Source organism: Erinaceus europaeus, chromosome 14, assembly GCF_950295315.1.
Source record: "Erinaceus europaeus chromosome 14, mEriEur2.1, whole genome shotgun sequence".
Taxonomy (NCBI): domain Eukaryota; kingdom Metazoa; phylum Chordata; class Mammalia; order Eulipotyphla; family Erinaceidae; genus Erinaceus; species Erinaceus europaeus.
In genome coordinates this window covers 71,035,396-71,044,826 of record NC_080175.1, presented here as the reverse complement: position 1 = coordinate 71,044,826, position 9,431 = coordinate 71,035,396, and the positions used below count along the sequence as shown (strand labels likewise).

The 9,431-nt window shown below is 34.8% G+C and overlaps 1 protein-coding gene across 5 annotated transcripts in view; it reads right to left on the bottom strand.

Moving 5' to 3' along the window:
• NAALADL2 (N-acetylated alpha-linked acidic dipeptidase like 2) overlaps positions 1–9,431 on the bottom strand; it is a 1,374,776-nt gene that overhangs the window by 189,986 nt on the left and 1,175,359 nt on the right. The gene's annotated exons all lie outside the window — the stretch shown is intronic.

Genomic DNA, 9,431 nt, shown 5'->3' with positions numbered 1-9,431 from the left:
CGTGAGATCTACAGAGATGACCAGGTGACTAAGCTCCAGGCTTGGAGAATGTGATCCTGCTTTAAATACTCTTCCTTGAGAGTCTTCCGAGGAAAAGTGTTTCTTTGCATAATATCTTTCTTTCTCCTTTTCTGCCTTCCTCCCTCTTTCTTGTGCTCAGAGTATTCTCTAATGATATCCTTTGTTATTCAGTAACTTATTATAAAGCATAGTGATAATATAGGCAAGTGGCCAGGTGGTGGTGCACCTGGTTGAGCACACACATTATAATGCACAAGGACCCAGGTTCAAGCCCCTGGTCCTCATCTACAGGGGAAAGCTTCATGAGCAGTGAAGAATGCCACTGTCTGTCTCCTCTATGTCTCCAAACTCTCTCAATTTCTGTCTCTATTTGAAATATATAAAATATATATTTTAAAAAAGAAATAATTTATTGCTCTATATTAATTTATTGCTTTACAGTATCAAAAAAGGAGGCTATGTCATAAAATTATAACAGTATGCTGTTTAAAACACTTGAGTGGAAAACAAGATATATCTAGGAATTTTTCAGGCTAAGAATCAAATGAAAGTTAGAGAAAGGAGATTGGACAAAACAAAGATGAGACCTATGTTTTACTTATACAAGGGAACAAATGGGTCTGTTTTTGCTTTCCCCCAAATCTCAGTTGCCACTGTCTTTTTCTGACTGACCTAGTTACCATAAGAAAGTCCTCAATCTGTATTATTTATACACACAAAATGTGATTTCTTCAAAAATATTCTCCAACTTATTGATGCAATGCTCACTCCATTTCCCCCTTCTTCCTTTTCCCCCCTCATTTTTATTTTATTTTATTCTCCTTTTCTTTTCTTTTCTTTTCCTTTCCTTTCTCTTCTCTCTCTTTCTACCTTTTCTGTCTTTCCTTTATTCCTTCCTTCCTCTCTTTCCACCAGGGTTACTGCTAGGGTTTGGTGCATACACAACATACTCACTGCTCCTAGAGGCCTTTTCTGTTTTGTTTTCTTTTATTATCACAGGATAGAGAGAAATTGAGAGAGAAGGGAGAAATAGAGAGGGAGAGAGAAAGAGAAATGCAATGCTCTTCAACTTTCATGAAGTTTTCCCCTGTGGGGGTAGGGAGGGGGCGGGGAGGATTGAGGGCTTAAACCAAGCATCCCTGGGCATGGTAACATGTGTGCTCAGCTGGGTGACTCATGGCCTGCTCCCTCATCCTATTTCTTTTTAATGTTAGTGGAAGTTCCCTATCCAGATGTATAATAAAAATTTAGAAACCAAAATCATTAGTCAAGCACTAACTTTAAAAAAAAATGTTCTCATAAAAATAGGGAACCTTCCAATGGAGGTGATGGCATATGGCACTCTGGTGGTGGCGCTTGTGTGGAATTGTAGCCCTCTTACCCTACAATTTTGTCTATCATTATTAAATCACTAATAATAATAAAAAAAGAAGTTGAAAAATAAGAAAATACAAAGCAGAATTTGGACTGGGTTTGGTGTATTGCACCAAAGTAAAAGCCTCTGGAGTGAGGGGGAGGGTTCAGTTCCTAGCACATGATGGCAGAGGAGGGGTTGAATTGTTATGTGGAAAATGGAGAACTGTTATATGTGTATAAATGACTGCATTTTACCGTTAACTATAAACCATTAATCCCCCCAATAAAGAAAAAATAATATTATGGTAGTATAAAAAATGTTCTCGGGGACCGAGCGATGGTACACTTGACTGAATCCACATGATACAATGCGCAAAGACCCGGGTTTTCGCCCCTGGTCCCCACCTGCAGGCAGAAGGCTTTGCAAGTAGTGAAGCAGGTTTGCAGTTGTTTCTCTGTCTCTCTCCCTATCTCCCCCTTCCCTCTTGATTTCTGTCACTATCCAATAAATAAATAAAGATAATTTAAAAAATTGTTGGGGGTCAGGCAGTAGCGCAGTGGGTTAAGTGCACGTTGCGCAAAGTGCAAGGAAAAAATAAATATAAAAAAATTTTATCTATGTGCTATTTCACTGCTAACATCACCTTCCAAAATTGAGAACTAGATGAGACTGTGTCCATACTTCAGAATATTAATATATATGGAACCAAACTTCAGGCATCATCTTTATAATGGTTCCTCCAAAACTATATCACCAGAACCTACTGACAAGGAGATAAATGACAAATTACAAATGAGGAGCATCTGGGGTAAGCTGCCACTCTTTAGGGTGGCAACTATGAATAAATAAGTGTTGTTGAAGATGTAAAATGAGTGAGTGAGTGAACAGTGTGTGCAATGTGGAAAAAGTGGAATGTTTGCTGTTTGTGGGAATGCAGGATGGAACAGCTATTCTGAAATAATGATTAGAAAATAGAATTGCTATGTGATAATTCTACTTCTAATGCATATATAAAATTAAAATTAGAGTCTGAAAAAGCATGAACTCATATTCATACTAGTATTATTCACAAAAGGTGGAAACAATCCAAAGGTCTATACATAGCAAAATGTCATGTATATATACATAACATAGAATAGTATTCAGCAATAAGAACAAAACATTTCAACATTTGCTACATTTTGGACAAGCCTTGAGGACATTATGGTAAGTGAAATAAGCCAGTTTGTCTATCTGCCTGCCTGCCCATCCCTTCTCTCTCTCTCTCTCTGTCTGTCACACACACACACACACGAATAAAATATTATAAATCCACTTACTGAGTTATCTAGAATAGTCAAAATAATTGAAACTGAAAGCAGAATAGGATTGCTGGGAGCAAGAGAAGCAGGGAATGAGGAGTTGATGTTTAATAATTATAGCATTTCTGTTGACTAAGGTAAAGAGTCAATGAGATGCATGGTATCAGTAGTTATTGTAATGGAAAAAAATAATCTTATTAATGCAAGTGAGAAGACTAGAATCTGATCTTAGATACAAAGTTAAATTTTAATGAAATTAATATTTCAGTTAAATATATTGAGAGTAAACATTGAATTGAACTTAGTAAGAGACTATATTTCCTTTTAGGGGGAAATATCTAGCTATGTCTATTAAGAAACACAGAATGGACAGAAATTACTGCGAAATATACCTATATGCACATATACAAATATTTAATATCTATTCCATGTGCCTATACAATGCTTACATATACATGTACACAGAGAGAAAGAGAATAATTAATAAATGGAAAAGAACTGTAAGCAAGAGATGATTCTGGATAAAGGATATATATATATGGATAGATATACCTTTATATTCTCTTTGTTCTTATACATTCTCTGCATTCTTGAAACTGTGATTAATTAAAATGCTCTAGGAAAAATGTACAACATCCAAACCTTGGTATCTGACTCCAGTTAAATACAGTACTCAAATTGATACTTTCTAGTTTTTGTTTCATCCTGTAACTGATCATTTTCTTCATTGTAATTATCTATTAGTCCCGTAAGCCCAGCTACTCACTAGGTTAAGACTTCCAAGTCAAAATTAATATTGTCTTTTGTCTTTATTGAGAAGAAATGGGGATAGACATAAAGATGATAGATGACAGATAGATAGATATATAGATGATAGATAGATAGATAGATAGATAGATAGATAGATAGATAGATAGACAGATAGATACCAATGTGATTTTTTAAAATTTTATTCAGTGGGTTCAATGGTACAGAGAGAAATTGAGAGGGTAGGGGGATATAGAGAGGGAGAGAGAACAATAAAAACCTGCAGACCTGCTTCACTGCTTGCCAAACATCTATGCTGATGGTGGGGAAATGGGGGTCGAACCCAGGTCCTTGCTTGGGTCCTTGCACATAGTACTATGTAACTTACCCGGGTTAGCCGCCGACCAAACCCTCCAATGTAATTTTTAAGTTGAGATTATGGAATAATGACAATATTATACTCAAAGATGTGTTCAATAAAGTTTGAAATCAATTCTTACTAATTATTACTAAATGAGTGTATGGCTTTCATAAAGAATTAATATAGATATGATATGTGTGAGGTAAGTGGCACTGATCTGCTCTGTCTTCTTATATTTTTTTATAAATTTTTCAAAAAATATTTATTCCTTTTTGTTGCCCTCATTGTTTTATTGTTGTTGTAGTTATTATTTTGTTGTCGTTGTTGGTTAGGACAGAGAGAAATGGACAGAGGAGGGGAAGACAGAGAGGGTGAGAGAAAGACACCCACAGACCTTTTTCACTACTTGTGAAGCAACTCCCCTGCAGGTGGAGAGCTGGGGACTCAAACCAGAATCATTAAGCCAACCCTTGCGTTTTGTACCACCTGCGCTTAATCTGCTGCACTACCGCCTGACTCCTCTGTCTTCTTAATTATTTTCTTATCCATTCTTTTCCCATTAGTTACTGTGTACAGAAAAGAATTCTCTCAAATTCATACTGTCTTAAAAGTTTACTGATAGTAAAACTTAGAAGAAGAAAATTCCTCTATTCATATTGATAAAGTTGAAGCTTACATAAGCACATATTCATAAAAACTTCTATATAGGGAGTCACTTTATAAGAATTACATATTTAATGTGTTTTTACAACTGATGGAAATTCAAGTAATAAAGCCCAAGGAATGCACAGATTCGTTTTTTAGAGAGAAAAATCTATTTCTGTAATTAATTCTGGTTATTATTTCTATAATACAGCTATGACTATACATCTTCACTAAAACTGTGCTTTACAATTAAAGTTGTTAGAAAACCACAATCAAAGTCAATGATCTGATTTTTAGTTTTAGTCCTAGGTGTTTCAGGAAGGTATTAAATTTATGTGTTAGGGAATCAAACCCTCTATCCATGGGCCAGTCTATGAGTATATATATCCAGACATTTTACCAGCTGACTTCAATTTTTCTCTAAAAAATAAATAACTCTATGGGTGATAGCATGAGTCATTCAAACTGTTCAATCTACTCAAAGTATTATAAGAGTAAAAAAAAAAAGTCTAATATGCCAGATCCTGACACTCTTTATGTCAGTATATTGCTGTGAACGTATAACTTGCCCCAAATCATCAGATACCCTGTGTTCCTGACATATGCATTCTGTTCAGTCATTCTATCAAAATAGAGTTGGTATTTTTCATATTGTGTCCAACATCACAAAGATAAAAATAATCTACTTTACTGCTTGGTAAAAGAAAGTATTGGAGAAGAGTTCTTACTTTGCCAAGAATAAGACTTTAGAAATAATGTTTTAATCTCTCCATACACACACATATATCTGTTCAATTGTAGGGTAATACTGTGATGCTGTTAATTCAACTTAATTATTTTAAAGAATAATGGTTAAATAAATTTTTCTTGGAATATTATAGTAAGTTTTAAAGTACATTTCAGGTACCTAAGATCAGTATAAAATGAATAGAAAGCTTTTTTAAAGCTGTGAAATAAATAACACAGTCTTTCATTTAGCCATATGCCTAATTTGTCCTTTCGGAGAAGAAAAACAAAAGAGAAACAAGTCTTTGTTCAACACAGTTTTTTTTTTCTGTCTCATAATTAGAAATGCAGATGGGAAGTTTAAATTTGGCAATGGCTGACAGGAGGAAAGACATTTTTTTTTTATAACTGTTGGGAGTGATTTCAAGTTCAAATCCTTTAAAATGAAACAAGGTCCATTTGCCACAGAACATAGTACAATGGCTCATGGTCTGGTTAGTTGACTTGAGGGTGGTTAAAATTATAATGCATTTGTGGGACAAGAGGCAAAAGAAGAACAGGCCCTGATAAGAAAAACCTTATTTAAAAAAATGAATTTGGCTTAACTTTCCATAAACTAGCATATTAAAGCTTTCCAGTTTTCTCTAAGAGATCATCTGATACTTCATGATAATCTTTACCTTAAAAAACGAAACATCTGTAAAAAAAAAAATCTGCCATGCATTGTGATTCCTTTATAATTTAAGATTATATTTAAAAAGTATATTTTTAAAATGAATTCCTGTATACTTGTGGATCCATAGACACATGTGTAAAAATTTATCTCAAGTTTTCTTTCCACTCAGAATATATAACTGGAATAATTTTTCAACCCTTAATTAAACTAATTCCTAACTAGACTATTGTTAATTAAAGCCTAATTAAAACTTGGTATAAAGCATTGAAATTAAGGAGGCTTTTATTTAAGCTTTTAAAAATATTAAAGTGTGTATTTGTTATATCAAATATGAAAATCTATGGAATAGTACACCATTCTGCTCTCATGAAAACCACAACCACAGTCATTCATCAAACAAGATAACAATGATTAACCTCAAAGCTACTCTTATTTGGGGGGATCATCACTGGGGTTTCACCATTCACAGCTGAGGTTTTCAGATAGAAAAAGTGATTGAAAGAGACAGAGGGAAAATGGAAAAGACATCACAGCATAAAGTCTTTCTCTGGCAGGGGTAGATAGCATAATGGTTATGTAACGAGACTCTCATGCCTGAGGCTCCAAAGTTCCAGGTTCAATCCCTGCACCACCATAAGCCAGAGCTGAGCAGTGCTCTGGTAAAAAGAAATAATAAAATAAAGGGGGTCAGACGGTAGTGCAGTAGGTTAAGCACACATGGTGCCAAGTGCAAGGACAAGTTTAAGGATCCCCGTTCCAGCCCCCAGCTCCCCACCTGCAGGGCAGTTGCTTTACAGGTGGTGAAGCAGGTCTGCAGGTGTCTTTCTCTCTCCCTCTCTGTCTTCCCCTCCCCTCTCCATTTCTCTCTGTCCTATCCAACGACGACATCAATAACAACAACAATAATAATTACAACAACAATAAAACAACAAGGGCAACAAAAGGGGGGAAAAGAATTAAAATAAAATAAAATAAAATAAAATAAAATAAAATAAGTCTTCCTCTGGTAGGAGGCAGACTTTAATCTGGGTCACACTTATAACAAAACAAACATACTAATCAAGGGGAGCTACCTTGTCAAATCTACAAATTACTCTTAAATATTCATGTGAAAATACATTAAAACAACTGTCTTCATACTTTTTATAAAATCATGCTGATCTATACATATAGTATTATGTACTCCCATTATATTAAAGATAACACATTGATCAAGTGAGGTTTAAAGTACTAAAGAACACTTGTTAATGATAATTATATATGTACTACTCTCATTAAATGGAAATTAGTTTATTCAGTGAATAAATTTCTTTCCATCTTTTGTGACAATGCTTCACAGAGAATTTCTCAATTTCTAGTTTTGCTACATTGCTGCCAAGTTAACAAGACAGGAATCAGACAAATCCAGAAGAGTGGCGTTGCTACCTTTTTGTTTTTCCTTTATTTCTAATGTCTTCTTTGCGAATTGGTTAAATACTTTCCCCCACTATTACTAATGTCAGTTTATTCTCCTTCTTTTTTCCTTCCTCCACTACAGTAGATAGTATTCTTCCTTCTCTTTCTTCCTATAATTTGATTTACTCACATAACATCAAAGTCAAAATTAGTTTAATGTTTCAATTACTACCTCCAAGAGTGTCTGTTTTTGTTTCCTTGAAGGTTGTATTCATTTTATCATACATTAATATTATATTTTAATACTTTTTAAGTGTCAGTTAACCTCTGCTGGGTTTAGTGCATAAGTAGTCCTCAAATTCCTATATTTTCCCCTTAGTTATAAACCCGATCTGTTGCTCCTGAATAGCTATAAACTTTATCTTTAAAACTTAAAAAGCATAATATGTATTTATTATTTTTTAATTTGCTAGGGCACAGAGACATTGAGAGGAAGATTTTCCCTTGCAGGTGGGGAGCAGGGACTTAAAATCAGGCCTTTGCTTTTACAAATTTTGCGAAGAGTGTTTTAGAAAAATGTGAAGTTTGGGGCCAGCTGGTGGTGCGCCTCGTTGAGCACACATTACAATGTGTAAGGACCCAAGTTCACGCCCCTTGTCCCCACCTTCGGGGAAGGCTTCATGAGTAGTGAAGCAGGGCTGCAAGTGTCTCTCCATCTCTCTTCCTCTCTATCACCCCCTTCCTCTCAATATCCGGCTGTCTCTATCCAATAAATAAAAATAATAGTATTTTTTTAAATGAGAAGTTTTACTTGTGTACCAACAACTATATCTGTAAACCATTAAGCCCTCACTACCACCCAGTGCCTAAAAGAAAAACAAACAAACAAAGGCCTTTGTACATCATAATGTTTGTACTCAACCAGGTACGTCACTAACCAGTGACCCTAATCTTTACAACCTTTAAAATACTTAAATTTCTATCAAGTTTTAGCAACTGTTGGTTTATCTCAAGGTATCACCAGGTAAGATAATATAACTGTTTGCCTGTGCTTCTTTCTGATGCCATTTATCACTTTTGCTTTCACTTTATGTAAATAAGGTTAACATGATTTGCATGGTACTATATAACCATAACTATTTTATATGCAGATTTACTCAAAAGTTCAAAATCAGTAGACAATATCATACAACTTTAGTAACCACTGTTCACTGCAAAGTGAAATAGGCTGTTACATGTTTCTTCCCAGCAAAGCACATCACGCAATTCTATTCTAAAATACTTCTCATATAGATTTTCCTTTTCACTTATTGATCAGAATCAAGTGAATATTTAGTCAGTTCCATAGATTAATTATGCTGTAAATTTGTTTACTGACTTTGGGTTTCTCTTGTATGCTGCAGGAATTTTTTTTAGATTTTTTTCCTCCTTCTTACTGAAAGAATTGATGTATTGAATAGTATCTCAAATATCAGCCAACTTATTACTTTCTATATTTACTATTTAAAATCTATCCCATTCTTCTTACAGTCTATTAATTTTATATTCTTTTTGAAATTGGAGGTTTCACATTTGAACAATTATTTTCTTATTTGAATTTTGGGCTTTCCTACTATTTTTGTGGATTTGCTCACTCTCTGTTCCTTTCCAGATGTGTCTATCCATATGTTTCTATCTGGATCATGTAAAAAAATATTCTGTATCTTCCCTCTATTTCTTCTATGCACTATTATTTTGAATAAGTAATAATTTCTTGGATTCCAAATCACCATTTTTCTTATTTTTCCCTCACTTCGTTAATAAAGTTAAAAGTAAAATTTTAATTTTTTTTATTATTGCCATGGTACCATGTTGGTCATTACACCAGGTCCTCTGCATTGTTTGACATGGTGGTCTATTTACATAATCATTGTTTTGCCTGAGACCCACCATGCCTGCAGGGTATTGGTTTAATCCCCATTGGTTAGATGGAAGCTTGCTACCTTCACGCTCTTTTCTTCTCTCCACCCTCTCTCATGGCCATTTCCTTTTCCGACCTGCCTCTTCCATTTCAAAAGACATAAAGGCATTTTCTCTGATCAATAAAGGCATTGCATTGCATTCCCATGCAGCCAAGAGTTCCTGGTTCCTCTCCCGCGTTGCTAGGTAAGCAGCAGTCCAGGCTGGCTCTGGTCGAGTTCTCTCCCCTGCCATGCAACCCAA